This window comes from Vicia villosa, linkage group LG3, assembly GCF_029867415.1.
Source record: "Vicia villosa cultivar HV-30 ecotype Madison, WI linkage group LG3, Vvil1.0, whole genome shotgun sequence".
NCBI classification, from domain to species: Eukaryota; Viridiplantae; Streptophyta; class Magnoliopsida; order Fabales; family Fabaceae; genus Vicia; species Vicia villosa.
Window position 1 is genome coordinate 210,136,226 of NC_081182.1, and position 20,978 is coordinate 210,157,203.

General features: G+C 30.2%; 3 long non-coding RNA genes across 5 annotated transcripts; all 3 read left to right on the plus strand.

The window, feature by feature from the left end:
• Positions 1 to 4,498: 4,498 nt before the first annotated feature.
• On the plus strand, positions 4,499 to 5,030 carry LOC131657253 (uncharacterized). Its single transcript, XR_009300558.1, has 2 exons — positions 4,499 to 4,676; positions 4,777 to 5,030. It is a non-coding gene; the product is annotated as an uncharacterized LOC131657253 (long non-coding RNA).
• Positions 5,031 to 8,062: 3,032 nt separating this feature from the next.
• On the plus strand, positions 8,063 to 9,556 carry LOC131657255 (uncharacterized). Its single transcript, XR_009300562.1, has 3 exons — positions 8,063 to 8,902; positions 9,188 to 9,331; positions 9,424 to 9,556. It is a non-coding gene; the product is annotated as an uncharacterized LOC131657255 (long non-coding RNA).
• A 332-nt stretch (positions 9,557 to 9,888) lies between these two features.
• On the plus strand, positions 9,889 to 12,151 carry LOC131657254 (uncharacterized). 3 transcript variants are annotated; one of them, XR_009300561.1, is made up of 5 exons: positions 9,889 to 9,965; positions 10,584 to 10,690; positions 10,961 to 11,065; positions 11,719 to 11,777; positions 11,858 to 12,151. It is a non-coding gene; the product is annotated as an uncharacterized LOC131657254 (long non-coding RNA). The 3 variants fall into 3 exon arrangements; XR_009300559.1 differs by having other exon boundaries at positions 10,584 to 11,065; XR_009300560.1 differs by lacking the exon at positions 9,889 to 9,965 and having other exon boundaries at positions 9,994 to 10,690.
• Positions 12,152 to 20,978: the final 8,827 nt, after the last annotated feature.

Sequence of the window (20,978 nt, forward strand, 5' to 3'; positions counted from 1 at the left end):
ATAAACGAAAGTCGACCCGTTAAGTTGGGTAATCCTCACTCGGGTGTTCATCCCAAAGGAGGTTGATCCCCAAATATCGTCCAAATAAGGACAATACATAAACTGAGAAATTTTGAAAATTTCATCTTATCTTAAATTGCTACTTATTTGGTGCCTAAACAAAATAAAAAATCCTTGATTAGTCTCATGCATGTGATGATCATCATAAATTCGCATTGTCTTATTTTGATTGTTCGAATGATAAAGGAGGAAAATAAAAAAAGATTTAAGTACAAAGCATGGTTAGAGAGGTATCTGAAAGGGAAGCTCAGGTTTAAAGTGTTCTCACAAAAAAGCTTTGTGTCATGTGTATAATGAACGAACTACCACTTGACCAATGTTAACAAAAGTCTCGCGTATAAGTATTGTTATGCTGTGAATTTCATTAGCTCTTGCAATTGTCACTTGAGGTCAAGCAACAATTTAAGTTTAGGGGAGTTTGATCAGTGGTTTGTACACATTTATTTTCGTTAATTTTAGTTGTCTTTTGGTTGTGTGTTTTACTGTTTTTAGGCTCAGATGAATCAACCGGGACAAATCAGTACGAAAAAGTGCAAAACTCAGAATTTCAAAGGAAGTGCAAAAATCATGTTTCTCTGATCTCTTTCAATAACAGCGGGTGCAGCTGGTGGAGGGACTGCAACCATTGTGTTTCAAAGAATTTATGGGTCTTTATTTGACACGGTGAAATGTTTGATAACAATCAATTTTAGAATCAGAGCTCTGATGCCAATTAAAAGGTTAAGGAAACAAATGAAGTGATAGGGGTTGAATTGGGTTTCAAGATTAAAAACTTTTAGTTCAACCAAAACAAACAAAAATCAAGGAATAAAAATAATGACACAATATTTTTATCATTGTTCGGTGTTAACAAAGTTACCTCCATTCCACCCGCCAAGGTGATTTTTCCTTATCAACAAGGACTTAATCCACTATAATCAAACTTGATTACAACCACAAAGACCTACTATCAATGTTTTCTTGAGACTCCTGACTATACCCTAGTCTCTTAAGGAACAACATCAACTCACAAGTTGAAATACAAGGTGTGTTTACCAAAAAAGCTTCTTGATGAGAAGATTACACAAAAAATGAAATACAATCAACTAACACAACAATGTTAAGAGCAAGATATGAACCAGAGTTCCTTGCTTTACAACTTTTTAGTCAAACAGATTTTCAGCGTATGTAACAAGTCTTAGCGTTATTTCTTTCATTCTTTCAAGTCTTATATATATATATATATATATATATATATATATATATATATATATAGACATGAAAAGATCCGTTGAAAGGTGAAGATGAAATTGCATATTTCTTAGTTGTATTTTTGTATAACGGTCAGTGAGAGTGGTAGACAATATTGTACCATAGTACTATCCTTGAGCCCCCAAATAAGTGTCGTGGAAGGATTTTTTTTTTTTTGTATAATATAATATTCACTCACATAAACCTTTTTAATGTTATAAGAAAAATTATTAAATTGTAATTTTTTACATTTAAAAAAATGATATTTGAATATTTCTAAATTCATAGATATTTATGTGACTCATATCTACATAATATAAGGAGTGAATATAAATATCATATTTATTCAATAAAATGATATAAAAAAAAGTAGTACATGTGCCCATAAATATCAATTACCATCCCTAATCCTTCTTATGTTCAGCTTATAAATAAAAATGATGTCTTCATCATTATACATTATTCATATAAGATAACTTGAACACAGTTTAACAAATTTTTTAAAAACACATGTCTACTTTTTTACCAAAGGTTGAAAATTTTCTTAAAAAAAAATCTAAAGATTATAAAATATTTTTATGTTACCTCTTTTCTAAATATGTTTAAGGGACATTTATTAAGTGTGCAAAAGAGACAATAAAATAAATTAAAATATATTATGTATTGTAGTGCTACAAATATTTAAGTGTTTTTAGCTTTGCATTAATATACATCGAATATATCTCAATTCATTTGTAAAAATTAAAAGATAAAAACATATGGCTAAAATTCTCAAATTTCTTTATGTTATAGTTTTGTTTTTGTCCGTGGCTATCCGTAAATCATTGTTTTTCTTTAAATAATTTTTTTTAGTTCTTCCATAATCTTTTAAATAATTTTTTCATTAATGCACGAATTTGCGAAATTGAAGTTGTAAAAGTATGGCCAAACCGTGAATGAACAGTAGCGTATTCTTGATGCTTTAAGCCTGGAAATTGATTGGGAAACGATCAAGAGTGTTCCCTGATCGTGTTTGAACCTTCAAATGTTGCTGAATCTCCTCCAACCTCTCAAACTGATTTCAAGATTTTCTTCAATTTTTGGACTATGAACGTGTGCCTCTGCCTGCAGAATCCTTGTCAATTCCTCTCCCTTGGTTTGGCACGAATTGCCTCTATATATTGGATGGAATTAGGGCAATAATATTGATCAATATCTTTGTGAATCAATCATGGGAGATTTGATTGGAAAATATGAGTAAAAGCCTTCAAATTTGGCCAATCTCAATCTCTCTTGTATTTGTTTGCACGAAAATACATTGAAAATATGGTATGAATGGTGATTGGATTTGATTAGTACAAGATCTTTAATTGAATATTTGATTTTTACTTGATTTACATGAATTAAAACAACTTTTAAATGATTAAAAATTCATATAAAATCAAATAAATATTAAAAAATTCGTGTCAATCAAATTTAAAATCTTGGATAACTTGATTATCATGATTGGGCCAAAAAAGATTGGGTCTCTTTGAAAAAAAAATCCATTTTGAGGCTTTTTGCTTCACATTTTTTCCTCCAAAATTGTCCAATTTTGACAAGGCGTATCTCCCTCAATATTTAAGATATGGAGGAGTTCTAAGACTTTTTGGAAACCTAAAGATGTTATCTACAAGCCACTTTGGAAGCTTTTTTCCATTTGAAGAATTTATCTTGATGATATTGGCTTTGATAAAAAACTGCTTTTGGTTGACTTTCAAAAAGGACCTATAATCTTTTGCTCCATATCTCTCAAATGAAGCACCTTTAGACTTGGCATGTGAGATACAAAGTTGTAGAGAACTCAATTTCCTTCAAATTGAGCTTTGGATGAAAATTTTCTGATGTTCCATGTAGGAGTTATGGATGGTCAAAGTTCAGTTGACTTTCTCCTATAAAATCCTAATTTAGAAACTTTTGAAATTGTTGATTTCTGATCTTTCCTTGATGAACCATGATCAATTCTTGATCAAATGGTGAATGATACTTCAAAATAAGGATGTTGACAAAAATCAAGAGTTTTGACTGTACTTTGACCACAGTTGACTTTTAGGTCAAATCAGTCGACCGTTGACTATTTGAACTGTTGTTTAAGCAATCTTGTGAATCAGAGCTTGTAACTTGAGGTGAGGTTTCTTTGAATCATATGAGAGGTTGTGAGGTCCACTTGAATTGTCAAAACTTGATTTTTCTTGAAGAGAAGCAAAAACCCTAGTTGTGGGTTGTTTGTTTAGGAGAGTGTGCATCCACTTAGGTTTTGAGCTGTTGATACTTGGATGAGCTTGAGTATAAAAATGTGATGGCCAAATTTTGGGGTATGACACTATACCCTAGTCTCTTAAGGAACAACATCAACTCACAAGTTGAAATACAAGGTGTGTTTACCAAAAAAGCTTCTTGATGAACATATTACACAAAAAATGAAATACAATCAACTAACACAACAATGTTAAGAGCAAGATATGAACCATAGTTCCTTACTTTACAACTTTTCAGTCAAACAGATTTTTAGCGTATTCAAAAAGTCTTAGCGTTATTTATATATATATATATATATATATATATATATATATATATATATATATATATATATATATATATATATATATATATATATATATATATATATATATATATATATATACATGAAAAGATCCGTTGAAAGGTGAATATGGAATTGCATATTTCTTAGTTGTATTTTTTTGTAACGATCAGTGAGAGTGGTAGACAATATTATACCATAGTACTATCCTTGAGCCACCAAATCAGTGTCGTGGAAGGAATATTTTTTTTGTATAATATAATATTCACTCACATAAACCTTTTTAATGTTATAAAAAAATTATTAAATTGTAATTTTTTACATTTAAAAAAATGATATTTGAATATTTCTAAATTCATAGATATTTATGTGACTTATATCTACACAAATAAGGAGTGAATATATAAATCATATTTATTCAATAAAGTGATTTAAAAATGATGTCTTCATCACTATACTTTATTCATATAAGATAACTTGAACACAGTTTAACAAATTTTTTAAAAACACATGTCTACTTTTTATCACCAAAGGTTGAAAATTTTCTTAAAAAGAAATCTAAAGATTATTAAATATTTTTATGTTACCTCTTTTCTAAATATGTTTAAGGGACATTTATTAAGTGTGCAAAAGAGACAATAAAATAAATTAAAATATATTATGTATTGTAGTGCTACAAATATTTAAGTGTTTTTAGCTTTGCATTGAATATATCTCAATTCATTTGTAAAAATTAAAAGATAAAAACATATGGCTAAAATTCTCAAATTTCTTTATGTTATAGTTTTGTTTTTGTCTCTATTCTTTCTTTCAGCGAAGGCTATCCGTAAATCATTCTTTTCCTTTAAATATTTCTTTTTTTTGTAGTTCTTCCATAATCTTTTATCATATTTTATTAACATTGTTTATTCTATTTTTCACTACAGTTCCATGCAAAACTGACGAAGATTGTGACAAGGTGTTTGTTAGAGTTGACGGGAGTGCGTTTGATGCCCAAGTTTTGTGCATTGAAGACGAATGTTGCTTGTTAATGCCGATATAAGGAACAAATATAAAGAAAAAATTATGAATAATTTATCTTATGGTAGAATATTTTGTGAAATTATGACTTTGTTCTTTAAAATATTGACGATGAAATGAAAAATACAATGAAAATTACAGCAATGTAATTTTTTTCATATCTTATTAATTTTAGATGTTTACTATTGCCTCCTTGCGTCCAAGTTCTCCTTATAAAATTAACAAATTTAGGTTATAAAAACATGTAATTCAATTATTTCAAAAATAATTAATTCACTAATTGAATTGAATATGTTATAAAATATAAGAATATGAAAATTTTAATTTTTAGTTTTATTTAAAATAAAAGTATTTTTTATAAAAATAAGAGAAATTATATAGGTGTAATTTATAAATTTGGCGGATGTCATAAATTTGTTGTCTCGTTGTCATCGTCATTATTATTATTATTATTATTATTATTATTATTATTATTATTATTATTATTATTATTATTATAGCTAAGATAAATTTCTTTAAAAAATTCATGTTAGTTTTTAAGTGAATATATCTTAACGTTAGATTAATAATAATAATAATAATAATAATAATAATAATAATAATAATAATAATAATAATAATAATAATAATAATAATAAATGGGTAGGACTTGGTGTCATGACACTTTGGCGTCCGTTGATCCTATTTCTACAATTTAATAACACTTTTTCTACGGGTGTATTGACCGGCTATTCTAATGACGATGTAGTTTGACATTTCGAAAGTTTATTAAACCTTTCAAGATTGCCTTGTATATATATCAATTGACTCTCCTTGCATATTTATCAATTGATAGATGCATGATACCAATTGATTGTCTCATTAATTTTAGACCCAAAAATTTTTGTGCCAGCCGAGCCTATAAATAGAAGTCTCTTCTCACATATTTTCATATCCTGAAATATGAGCTTTCATTCCTCGCTCTGTCTAAAAAATTATTTCTTTTTACTTTTTATGACTAAAGTTTAGTCGTAGTGCTTTCAAGAAAGTCACTTTGCAAGTGGGACAATTGTAATTCTAGAAGGATAGTATTATAAATTCACCAAGCAGTTTTGTTTTTAACTTGGCTGAATAATTCATCAATTTAGCATTTATTTATTGGGTTTGAAGCTAAATTTGTTACACTACTAAACTACACAAGAATAATGGTGTTTAATTTGTTACTATTTAGCAGTATTTTTGGTAACCAATCACGAGTTCAGAAAGTGATATTAACTCGAAAAATCTCCAAAGCAATTCGTGCAAATGATTTATATGAAAAAAATATGTGTTTTTATTGTAGCCATTGTCTGGACGGCATAGTAAAGACATTACATAAACGAAGATAAGTTGCAATAAATGTCAGGATAAAGTGCAGTAAATAGCATTAAACAAATTTAAGATAAAGACAAAAAATAAATATTTTGCTTAAGGAAATGGGAAAATAATGAAAAGGTTGGACACAAACACATACATGTTTCTTGTTCACTATTTCGCTCTTTGACTCGGGTACTCAAGTGATATGAAGAGTAATATGTGAAATTTGTAACTCTTTTTTAGGAGCAAAGAGAAGTCAAGCCCAAATCGATAAACACTTTCCAGCATTTGGATCAAAACCCTCTAGAGGATCTTGCTTTATAATGACAATTAATAAAATTTGAAAAATAAGAAGACCTAACAACAACATACTTTAGCTAAGGAATCCGCACACTTATTTAATCATTTAATTTATTAAACAATTTTATGTGAAGATCATAAAAAATATATTCTTGAGTTATATAATTATTGGATAAATTATTATATAAGTTTTATAATTAATTAACTTTTATGATTTATTTTAGTGAAAACTATTGAGGATTTATATTATTTATAGTATTTGAATAAACTTTATTTTACAGTAACATATAGAGTTAAGTTGGCAAACAATTGATTTTGTGATTTTTTTAATTCAATGTTGATTTTAGTAATTTATCAAGATATACTTAATTAAAATTTTGTGTGCGATCTTGCTTGTTTAGTTGATTTTATTTTAAATAATTTAGAAAATGTAAAATTTTGTTACTAGTAATTAATGGGAGTCAACCCATATCTCAAAGTAATCGAATCCTTCTTGATGTGTATCGAATCCAAGGGGGGCATATATCGACCCATCTTGAACATAAAGATTTTCTTTTGAATATGCTTCAAAGGGAGTCGACTCCTAACATGGGTAAGTCGACTCTAAACATGGTTTTTCACAAAAATTTATGTTTTTGACATATTTGACTTGTACAAATGCTTTTGATTTGATGTATAAGTGTTCTAAGATGAAAATGCAACCCACACATAGAGAGATAAGGTCTAATATACAAATACTACATAATACCTAGCTTTGACATCATTCAAAACATCTAAGAATTGTAGGGCTCAAAATAGAACCCTGATGCTCCTCGACTATCATACAGTTGAGAATTTAAGTACAATATGAAACCAAAAGCACAAGCATGCGAAAGGTGATAATAATAATAATAAATATTGTTTAAAAGTTTAGGCACGATGGCCTGACAAACATGTATCAGAACAAAACAAAAACACAAGAAAAGGGAAGAAAATTATTCTTAAACCTTATCACCCGACCTCGGTGCATTCAAGTCAGATGTGATACATGGTATCCATAGCTTGCTGAAGTGACTCTTGAGATTTTTGCAGGGTAGAAACCAGATCTTCCTCAAGTCTCTGGATAACTTTATTCTGATCATTCTTCTTCTTCTTCCGAAGAGCTTTCCTATTGGCTTTGTTTATGACACACTACTACATTTTTGGTCTACGGCCACGCTAAATTTTCCCACAACTCAAAAACTGTGGTCACATATAAGCTTTGGTCACGCTTTTTAAATCGTAGACATATATTTTGAAACATTGAATCCAGAATGTGAAACTGTGGCTTTTTCTTCATTTTTCCACGCTTAAGAAACCGCAGATATTTTAAGCCGCAAATAAAAATCGCGGCATTATAATTTTCACTTCAAACTATGGCCCAAATCCAAAAAAATAGGCCCGCTAAAACTTCCCTCTATTTTTTTAGTTTCCCTCTCGTTAATTATTTTCTTTTTATAATTTTATTAAATTAAAAAAGTTGAAAACATAAATTCAATAAATTCTTTGTTGTTTACACTTTATCTATGAAACCCTAAACAAATGCTCGCTGCCTCTTCTGCTCGCGATGAACACGAAACAGAGTTCTTTCTTTCTCCCTCTTCAAAATGAAAGGTGGCTTCCTCCTCTATTCCCCTCCATTCCCACCGATCAATTCGAGGCGGCCACGACATACTCCCTCCTTCTTCAAACGAACGGCGGCCAACCCCTCATTCTTCTCTTTCTCAGATGTTGGTGGTTCATCAAAGTCCGACGAGCTTCTCTGATCAAAATCTCTCCGATTCAACTTCCTTTTTCGATCTCTGAGTTATTGTTCATATGTTGTTGGTGCTGAATTCGATCTTGTTCGGAGCCCGTTGCATTCAGTTTCGTGTTTGATTCGAGATGAGCATTAATGGTTGTTGAGGATGAATGTTGCGGTGGTGAAGCTGAGTAGAAACTCACGGTTTTAACATCTGGTGAGATCTTTCCGATTCTGTTCTGTGTTTTTGAATCTACAGATCTGTCTTTCTTCGTCTCTTTTACACTATCTCCGATTCAATTTTCTGAAGGTTTTGATTGTTTTGAGAAAAAGATGATTTAGGGTTCTGATTGTTGGTTTTGCGGCTAGGTTTGAAGATGATGAACAATAGTTTCTTTTGGGAATTTTGCAATGATTGTTTTTATATGCAGGAAATTTGGTTTTCTTCTATTAACAAGCCTGTTCTGAAATTCTTTATTGGGCTTTTCAAATGTTTTTTTGATCTTGTGGTAATCTTATTCCTTTGGTACTGAACTGTAGATGTGATGGTATTTTTTGTTTTTGTTTAGTTTCAGTTTTATGAATATGTAAGCTTCTCCCTGCTGGTCCCATGCTGCAGAGAAGTTCTATGAAACAAGGTGAGATATTGCTTACTCTGTACGTATATACGAAGTATCCACATTATAGTTCTTTATTATCATCATTCTTGGTGTATTGGATTATAGTGTTTTAATGATGTGAATTGGTAACACAGATCTTTACAAGAGAATTGTATTAACTAGTGTACTTGTTGCAAATTCTGCTCCTTAGAATTTTTTCTAATATGCTTATGTTATTACCTATTTCAAATTGTGCTCCCTGGTTTATCCCCTCCCTCTCCTCTCATTGTCTTGTGTCTTATATATTTCCTTTTCTCTATGTAGGGTCAGTTCTTCGGATTTCATCATACTTGTCAACAAGTTCATAAAGAGCCTTGATTGTTCTTACTCTGCTGGAATGATTATTCTTATTAATATATAATTCTAATTATTATTCTTATGTCATACAATATAGAATTTTAAAATATGGTACAAAAGTAAACTCTCATCAGTTATAGTAATATTTTTGGCTTCTGCTAGTAAATTAGATGCTGAATGTTTTATTTGTTCTTTTGTTACAGAAGATGATCTCAAGTACATCAGCATTAGGCTCCAATTTATATAAAGGTCAAGAAGCAGTGACTGAATTGACAAATGCTGGTCAAGAAAGTGTGATCAATGCACCACTTACGTATCTCAAAGAAAAAGCTAAGCTTAAGGCAAATTATTTCCACAACTGACTTATTTTAATTAATTCGTCACAAAAAAAAATCATGAAATTAATTATAAATTTTAATGAAAAATGTTCTCAAATTATTTTGTGCTGAATATAATAAACAATTTAATATGCATTTCATAGTTACAATTTCATGTTTGTGGTTTGAGATTGATGTGCATGTGTGATATGTGAGCAATTGGATATCTACAGATTTCCTTTCCTTAATCAATCTATTTCATATTTTCATGTAGTTATTATCTAGGACATACCAAAAAATTGCCTGCTATGGCATATTTAGTGATCAAGATATTCTTCTGCCTCTGCTTACAGGAGCTGAAAGTCTCTCATTGTGGCTGGAGGACCCAACATATCTCAATACAACTCTGTCTTGGGACATGATCCATGGTATGAAAGTGATATAAAAACTAGATCTTTGACCATCGAAGCCTCTTGATTTGTTTTAATTTTGTTTTGTTATATTAATCTCTGTTAAGACTTCAGACACTCAAATAAAAATATTATATATTTGTATATTAATTGGAAACATGTTATGTGTGTTTAGTAAACATGTGTCCACTAAATTTTATATCTCAAAAGAATAGTAGTAAAAAAGGCTTGGTTCAACATCAACTTCTTAGAAATTCTAAGTAATATTTTCTAAAGTTATGAAATTTTAAGGGTCTCATGAAGCTTCAAGGCTTTAATGATACTGAAATTATCTTTTGGTTTTGCATTTTGATTCTTGTTGGCTTGTGAAATTTTTTGTCTTTCATCATGTTGTGTAATTTTTTCTGACGGAATTTTATTAGCTATCCACTTTCATGGAAGAATTGTTCACTTTCATTTCCATCCTAAAAGTCAAATTCATGAATGCTTGAGTTATTTTTATGATGTATATGTATATCCTTTTCAAACCTAACAGAGCCTTATGTTAGAGCTATTAAGTTATAACTGAACATTTGGTTACAATTCTGTAATATATCCAATGGGTATAAGTTATAACTTGTAATATATTGTTTTTAGGCTTTCTTTAATATACAATAGATATTCCCTTTTTGAAGCCAAAGGATCACAAGTATGATTGGAGAGGTGTACTTCCAAGGAAGAAATATTTATCAAACCTCTTGAAGGTAAGTCTCCTCATCACAGAAATAGTTAGAATTGATTGTTTACTCTAGATTATGAAGTTGACAACCTTAACAACACTCCATACAATCTTAACAACACACCTACAACATTTATGAAGTTGACAACATTTGTATCATGCTTCTGCTCCCTCACTCATTTCATATTAAATTCTCAGACAAGGTCATTGCACTTGTATGTACAGGCAAGCATGAGCAATGCTTATAATTTTGCCAATTTGTTACATTACAATTTTCTTTAGTTATTTGTGACAGGTTTAAAGCAGTGATCTTATTGCATATGGCTTAATTCCTGAATTTGTTGGACGGTTTCCTATTCTTGTCAGTCAGTCAGCTTTAACTGAAAATCAACTCATTCAGGTTCTTATTTAAATCAACTCATTCAGGTTCTGATTTAAATCAACTCATTCAGGCTTAATTCCTGAATATGTTTGCCAAACTTGCGTTGGATTGGAGCAATAAATTGAAATCGTCGAACATTTTTTATTAACATATTCTGATTTAGTATTGACTGACTGACTGAGCTTAGAGTCTGTACACTGCTGAAACACTGCCATTTGATACATGCAATTTGTTTTGTCAAAACCTGTTTACTTGGAGTCTTGGACCCAAATAAGATATTGTCAAAACAATTGTCACCTGTTGCCCAGTGCATAAACTGCATATTAAATTACATACCTCGTATTTATCTATACCCAAATGTGTTCAGTTATTTGTTTGATTGAGTTTCAAATGCAAAATTATAACACAATTGAGTCTCATGATTGTCAATGGAGCCGTGTTTTCAAGAGTCCAAAATATTTTTCATTTACTTGTTCACCTTATGCAATATCCTGTATTAATATTAATAGTATATATATGGAGGGACTCGCATCCTATATTAAGTTTTTATATGTAACTAAGTATAAGTTTTAATTTTGCAAATCATTGTACAGGTAGCATCGTATGAGGGCTCCAAAATCCAACGGTTTGGTTTCACCCTTAACAAAGTTCTCTGTCTTTTGTCTGTGCAGGTGCCTTCTACTTTGGGACCTGTAGTTGTGATCTCTTGGATGAAAAATGAGTTACTCGAGTTATGGGAAGGAAACACTCAAAATCTTAGTGATAATTTTGGATTGGATAGATTATGTAACGATTTCCTTGTGATTGCAGGTTATAAACCCTCTTTGGCCATGAAGAGATCTTTGAAAAGAATCAATTTAGGGAAGGTTGTACCCACTGGCTGTTTCCACTGGCTGTTTGAGACTGAACCGCAACCATATACTATACCTTTGAACTCATTAGTCATGGTGTAAAACTATTAGTAGCTCTGTATTTGGTTTTGTCTTCACACTAGAAGTACATTTATGATACTTTCATGATCGCATAATCTAATGCTAGAATTATATTTATAAAACATGGTTGATCCTAAATAAATGCTAGAATTGTATTTACTTTCATGATTAATTTTATATTGATCAATGTTATTGTTAATTATATATATATATATATATATATATATATATATATATATATATATATAATGATAGAGAAATAAACCGTGGCTAGATAAATGGGTTAGAATGCATAACATATAACAACGGTTTTAAATAGGTGGTCATAACCAAACCGTGGCTATATCTTGAACTAATACTGTGTTGTAAACGTTAAAATGAAACCGTGGCTTTACAATATAGCCACAGTTATTAAGTCATGGCAAATACAAACCGCGGCCTTAATCAAGCTACCTAAACCGTGGCCTAAAAATGCCACGTTTGTAAAAATGGCGTGGTCTATACCAAAAAACCGTGGACTTTACTTTTGGCCACGGCCGTATACTCCACCGTTGGATTTCCGTGGCCGAACCGTGGCCTCAGCGTTACGCCACGGTTATTTTGCATAAAGCCTCGGTTTTCTGGGCGTGGTAGGAGGCCTTTTTTCTGTAGTGACATGCCTCCAATGTATCTTTAGAAGCCTTCTTCCAATGTTTCTCTCTATAAACAAGAGAAGCCTTTAACGTCTTTATATATGTAGCCAAAAGTAACGAAGAACCATACTGATTCGCTTCTTCTTGCAAATAGTCGGTGAGCCCAGCCTTTACTCGCAACTTAAGAAGATTCTTTATCAACTATCCCGCTCAAGGATCTCACACTTCTGTTTTAGTTCATCCTGCTCCCTAGATAAGTAACCAGAATCCAACACATCGTCTTGGTCAATAAATACCATAGAAATAACCTTGAACAAGGTATAGGAAGCATATGCAAAAGACCCTGCCTATTAGGTGCAGATAGACTTTGGATGAAATCCAGATCCTTAATGGCACACGTCTTAATTACATCACCCATATACACATCATCAACATCAATGCCTTCCTCCCCGAAGTCTCTTAAATCTTCATTTAATGGATTTAAATAAACATATTTATTGTTCCCCGGTTTTTTTGACCTAAAATTATCATTTATAATATCATATATTTGCGTTTTATGTACATACATTGAGATAGGTTTTAAATGAAGTATGATTAGTGCTCATATTACTAAATAGGTTAATTCTTCCAGTGGCAAGTCCAATCCTAAGGTTCCATGGCTAAAAAGCAAAATTTGGAAAGAGCAAATTAATTTTCTTCCATTGCGATGAATTAGTTACATGGTGAATTTTTCCATCACTTACTCTTTGATCAATATGCCATCTAGTATTATTTGCTTCATTTACATTAGAAATAATCTCTTGAATATTTAAATTATCAGTAGGTACCACATCACCTTGGCAGGAGCATCCTTTCTAGTTACACCATCATTATCTTTAGCACCATGGTCCTTCAACTTGTAACGAGACTCTCCATACCTCGGGCACTCCTTCAAGGATTCATATTCTTTCCTGTATAATATGCAATCGTTATGCCATACCTAATACAAATAATAAATTTCATGACAAAGCTTTCACATCAGCCAAAGAAAATCCGAGGTCAAATAACTTGAAACACATCATTTTTTTAAAGTTTAATCTTATCCCTCGATTTTGTAGAAAATTGACAGGTTATGTAGCTCAGTGTTCAAGTTTTGGTTCCAAGCTCCTGCAAATTTATACTTTATTAAGAACAAAAAAATTTCCTTAATTTTATAAATCATCTTATATCTCATTTTTTTAGAAAACCAAATTTAAAAGGGGATTAATATTTTATTTAAATACATTGAATGCAGTTTTTACCTCGGTTTTATTCTCTCAGTTTTTCTTAAAATCGAGATGTAAACTCTAAACGTTATTCTACTCACTAATCAGGAGGTTTAGCTTAATTCACTTTTACACGTTGTTACTTTTGTTCAATTGAAACACCATTCTCTCCACATAACAAACTGAAACACCATCTTCTTTTCAAGGAGGAAGGAAGCTCAAACCGCAAACCAAAAAATTTATTTGTGTCTCTCATCACGTTCATGGCATGTAAAACTCTCTACATGTTCTTGTTGTTGATGTTGTTGTTATCATTGTTGGTGTTTCCGTCGTTGTTATTATTATTGGTGTTGTTGTTATTGTTATTGTCATGGTTTTTGAGACATGTGGTATAATCTAGTGTTGTTTTTCAAGCATTTGTAGTTGTTTGCTTTAACTATTATTGTTATTGTCACTATTTTTTAGACTTAGGGTATAAGGTACTGTTATTTTTCATGTATCTATAGTTGTTATTTATTATTATTGTTTTAATATTTTGGAATGTCCATGTTTATTTTACTTTTAGAAGTTGTATGTTATTATGGATCATAGTTGGATGACAGAAAATGGATTAATTAAAGTGTATGAGAATGTAGTGATTCATATTCTGGAACTCGAGGAAAAACCCTTCCTATCGATAATGGAATTTTTTGGTGTCCACGTAAAATTTTCCGAATTACACAAAAACATACAAGTGGTGTTATATGCTATCATTGTGTTTGCGATGAAATTAGATAAATTACATGAAATGGGTATGGCAAGGTGAAGTGACAAAAAAAAAACCTATGTCACATAGATTTGAAGATATAGGAAATAGAAAATATTTTCCCCTTACATGTTACCATCTGTCTAAAAAATAAAAAATGTTTTTGTAGTTGTTTGCAGGGTATCAAGTTCCCCAAGAATACTCATCAAATATGAAGAAACTTGTGTCAATGAATAATCTCAAATTACTTGGCTTAAAATCTCATGATTGTCATGTGTTGATGCAATAACTTCTACAAGTGGCTATTTGTGGCAACTACCAAGAAATGTAGGGTTAACTATAGATAAATTGTTCTTATTTTTCAATATGTAGTAAAGTCATTGAACTTGAAATTTTAGATGAGTTTGAACATGAGGCTGAAATTATTTTGTGTCAATTAGAAATATTTCCCCTCCATTTTTCTTAAGATTATGGTTCACTTAATTGTTCATCTAGAAAGAGAGATTATAATTTCTGATCCAGTTTATTTACCGTAGATGAATATGGTAGAGCGATACATGAAGATCTTTAAAGGGTATACAAAAAATCATCATCATCTTGAAGCTTCAATTGTTCAACAGTACATCACCGACGAAGTTTTAGAGTTTTGTACAAACTATTTTCCATAAGCTAGCTCTGTGGGAATTCCCGAGTCTCGTCATGATAGAAGATATCATGGTAGAGGTATTAAAGATTTAAATGTTAAGACATTTGACCAAGATTTTCTTCTTCAAGCACATTTGTATAAATTTAATAACCTTAGTTAAGTTCAAACTTACTTGACCATTCCTAAATGTTTTATCAAGGAAAAATCCCCCAAATGAGTGAAAAAAATATTGTTGATAGAGCATAACAAAACTTTCATAACTTGATTTAATGAAAGAGTTTCTAAAGAGGATAGTATATAAGAGACAATTAAATGGATGCCACACATGCCTAAGTTTATTTTAATAACTTGATGTTAATACGACATTACTAAATATTCATTATATACAAAATTAAAGGATAACTGTAGTACCGTGCAAAACAGTGGGGTTATGGTTGAAACTGAATAAATGAACTTCTCTAGTTTAAATGATAAGAATCATGTAATGGCATCTAGAGCATACTTTGGGGTCATTGAGGAGATTATAAAGATTGATTATGTTATTTTTAAACTTCCTTTATTTAAGTGCAAGTTGATTAACAATAACTCTATGTAGAAACTTATGAATTAGAATTCACAATGGTGTATCAAAATTATTCAAATATTTATTAAAATATTAAATTTAGTAAACTCCTTTCACAAAAACCCTAATCACTTATTGTTGTGAGTTCAATGCCAAGAACAAAGTATAAAACAAGGGAAGAATAAAGTACAAGGAAGAAGAAGAACACAAGAATTAGTTATAACTGCTATTTTTTACTTTCTCTTTGAAAACAAGATTACAAGAATAATAGATAACCCTCTCACCCTAATTAGGATTTGCAGCTTAGTAATGATGAGAGACTAGTATGCTATTTATAATAAAACCTAACATACTAACTAATGAGCTTTTTCCACAACTCCCATTATACAAGCCAACTAAATAAACAAGTCAACTTAACAAATTAAAGTTTAAACACTAAAACCTAATTTAACATGCTAACAACCCTAGCATCTTCGACACAAGCATGTGAATAGCCTTCGACTTCATGCTTAATCCTGTCGAACCAAGAAGCTACCATTCGACCATACTAGAGTTCGATCCAATATCTCACACTTACATTAACTTAGTAAATTCTATTCACTAACTATTATAAAATTGAAATTTTTTATTCACATCATATTATTATACCCTAGCCATTTACAAAGACTTAATAATTTTCTATTTACATCATATAAGATAAATTATTAAACTATAATTTTTCAATTAAAAATAATATAGTATTCATAAATATATGTGGATATTTCAAAATTCATAGATATTTATTGGACTGATGCCTGTACGAATAATATGTATTCAACAAGACAAATAAAAAAAGTAGTACACTTGCCCATAAAAACTAATTACCATCCTTAATCCTACTTATGTTTAACTTTTACATAAAAATGTTCTCTTCATAACTCTTCATCTCTCATATAGATAACTTGAACATAGTTTAACAAATTTTCTAAAAGCAAATGTCTCGTTTCTTTTTTTTGTGTAAGCAAGAAATATATTAATGAGAGAACTAAGGGTTCTCCAATCTTGATACACAAAACCGGAACAAGTCCGTAAAAAAAAACGATATTACAAACCAATTACAATCACGATAAAAAAGACAACGGGTCTTTACAAAAATCGTAAAAGTTACAATTGGAATATGTAATATCTCCAAAGGAAGACCATCTCCACAACAAGATCTTGATTTTCCACACAATATCATTTACATTCCAAACTTCCTGACTAAAGCAAAATTCATTTCCTGTCAACTAAATTATCCAACAAGTGGTCAACCATAACACCCCCAATTTACCTTCTTTAATTCTTCTCATACAACTCATGGCGTACCATTCCATAAAAAGTGGAATGCAATCTTCTTCCTTCCATCCCGAATAATCCACCCACTCACCAATATCTTTCCAAACAAGTTTAATTACATTGCATTTGATAAAAATATGGTCTCTATCTTCCAAATGTAATCCACAAAAAACACAAAATAAATTAGAAGCGGGCAAAGCAATACCTCTAACTTTCAAAAGATCTTTGGTTGGTAGCCTATTCACAAAAAGTCTCCATGCAAAGGCCTTGATTTTGAAAGGAACATCCATCTTCCAAATCTTTTCCATCACATCATCGTTCCTATTGATAGGACCAAAAGGAATTCGCCGGATAGTATACCGACTATAACAAGATGATACCGTAAAGCACTTATCCGTCTCAAAATTCCAACTCACGGAATCCTTCTCCAAACTACACCCCGCGAAAGATTCTAAGTAATTCCATGAAGACATTAGCTTAGAAAATAATCCCACCTCAACCGCCTCTTCCTAAAAAGTAGATCTAAATAATATAAAGTATTTTTATGTCATAGTACTTCTTTTCTAAATATGCTTAGAGACATTTATTAACTTACAAAAGGGACAATAAATTATATTAAATTATATTATGTATTTTTTTATTTAAGTGTTGTTTGCATTGCATTATGTATATCGAATATATCTCAATTCATTTGTAAACTTAAAAGATAAAAAAAATATAGTTAAATTTCTTAAATTTATTTATGCTATAGTTTTGCTTTTTTTCCCTATTCCTTTTCTCAGCCAAGGCTCTCAATAAATTATTGTTTTCCCTTAAATAAATTATTTTTTATTTTGTAATTCTTATATAATTTTTTATTAAAATTGTTTATTCTATTTTTCACTACATTTCCATGTGAAACTAATGAAGATTGTGCAAATATGGATCCTCCAAGGAACGCGATTGATGCCATTATCTTGTGCCTTGATAAAGCATGCTATGTGTTTATGAAGTTATTATAAGGAAGAAATATAAAAATAAACTATGAATAATATATGTTAAGGTCGAAATTTTATAAGTTGCCATTTAAGATTTATGCTTTCAATAAAAAATTGTACTTTTATATAGTTTAAAATTATAATTTTATTTTCTAAAATATCGACAATGAAATAAAAAAGAAAATATATGTATTTAAACCATAATCTATCTATTAATTATTATCTCTTAAAATTTAAGTGAAATCTGAGACATTAATTTTAAATCGTATAGTCATTCTTAGAAGTTCTCATAATAACTAAAAGTCAATATATATATATATATATATATATATATATATATATATATATATATATATATAGAGAGAGAGAGAGAGAGAGAGGAGAGAGAGAGGAGAGAGAGAGAGAGAGAGAGAGAGAGAGAGAGAGAGAGAGGAGAGAGAGAGAGATGAGAGAGAGGAGAGAGAGAGAGAGAGAGAGAGAGAGAGAGAGAGGAGAGAGAGAGAGAGAGAGAGAGAGAGAGAGAGAGAGAGAGAGAGAGAGATAGAGAGAGATAACTATAGTTAAATTGTGCTTAATTTTCAATATGTAGTAAGTTGTTGAACCTAAAAATTTAGATGATTCTGAACATGGGGTAGAAATTATCTTGTGTTATTTAGAGATGTTTTCTCTCCACCATTTTTTTGACATTATGATTCACTTAATTGTTCATATAGTAAGGGAGGTTATAATTTACGGTCCCATTTATTTATCTTGGATGTATATGGTAGAGCAATACATTATGATCTTTAAAAGATATACAAAGAATCATCATCATCCATAAATTTTGATTGTTGAACAGTACATCACCGTAGAAGTTATTGAGTTTTGTACAAACTATTTTCTAGAAGCTAACTCTATAAGAATTCCCGAGTCTCGTTGTGATCGAAGATATCATGGTAGAAGTATTCAAAGCTTAAATGTTGAGACATTTGATTGAGATGTTCTTTTTCAAGCACATTTGTATAAATTGAATAACTTTAGTAAAGTTCAAACTTACCTGATCATTCACAAAAGTCTTATCAAGGAAAATATCCCCAGGATGAGTAAAAAGATGTTGTTGAGAGAGCATAACAAAATTTTCATAACTTAGTTTAATGAAAGAGTTCTTAAGAAGATAGTGCATCAGAGACAATTAAATGGATGTCACATATATCTAAGTTTAATTTAATAACTTGATGTGAACACGACATTACTAAATATTAATTTTATTCAAAATCGAAGGATGATCATAGTACCGTGCAAAATAGTGGAGTTATAGTAAAGTTGAATCCATGTACTTCTCTAGTTCGAAAGATACGAATCAAGTACTAGCATCTAGAGCATATTTTGGAGTTAGTGAGAAGATTATGGAGATTGATTATGTTACTTTTAAAGATCCTTTATTTAAATGAAAATTGATTGACAATAACACTGGTGAATTATAATTTACATTGGTGTATTAAAATTATTAACTTTAGTAAACTCCTTTCACAAAAACCATATTCACCTACATTTACGAGAAGTTGTGTATCCTGTATGGTCCATCTATTAATCACGCGGAAGCGTTCGGCCTATTGTGGGAGATGGAAGTGCCTTTCAAGATCAAGGCTTTTGGGTGGAGACTTCTTCATAATAGGCTTCCGATGAAGGATCTTTTGGTGACTCGAGGTATGTCTTTTCTTTTGGATGATTTAAAGTGCATATTTTGTGGATATTGTGCGGAAAGTAGAAACCACAACTTTTTTGGTTGTTTGATGGTGATAAATATTTGGAGTGAAATAGCATTTTGGGTGGGTAAAAGGGTTATTTTTGAAGATGAGTGTTTATCAAATTTTATGGATTGACACTTTTTCTTTCATGGTAAAAAGGTGATGGATAGAAAATTGGATGTAGTTTGGATTGCTACAACTTGGTGCCTTTGGTTGGTTAGGAACAGAATGTGCTTTCGCAAGGAGGCTTGAAATGTGAATAATACCGTTTGGCATATTAAGCTGTTGGTTCGGAAATAGTCGTTTTGCGGGAAAATTACACACCCCAATTACTCTTTCTACGAGTTTTACAAGAATCCTTTATATTTTTTCTCGTGATTGTAATTAATTTGTAATCTTTTCTTTTTATCGGAAATTCTTGATTTTCTTTGTAATCGGATTGGAGAACCCTTAATTCTCTCTTTAATGTCATCTTGCTTTTAAAAAAAACTTAATGAATCCTACTCACTAAGTATTATAACATTGCATTTTTTATTTACATCATCACATAAGATAAATAAAATTACATAAACATAGTAATTTACATCAAATTACTAAACTCTAGCCGCTTACAAAAGTTTAATAATTTTCTATTTATATAATATAAAGTAAATTATTAAACTGTAATTTTTCAAATTAAAAATAAAATGATATTTATAGTGGATATTTCAAAATTCATAAATATTTATGCGATACCCATATAAATAAAGACTGAATACAAATATCAAATTTATTCAATAAAAAAATTTTAAAACATAGTACATGTATCCATGAATACTAATTAGCATCCCTAATCTTACTTATACTTAACTTTTGAAGAATGTTACTTTTACACTAAAAGTAACACCTACACCTTATTCCTATAGAGTTTTGATTTTCTAAAATCTTTTATTATTTTTTTTTTACTTGTTTTGATACAAAGACACTCATGACAATGTTGTATTTTATAAGATGTAAATACATGGTGTAACATTTTTATGTAAGCATAGCATCCCTCTTAACTTTTACATAAAAATGTTGTCCTTATAACTCTACATCATTCATATAGATAACTTGAACATAGTTTAACCAATTTTTTTTTATAAAAAAACATGTCTACTTTCTCTCACCAAA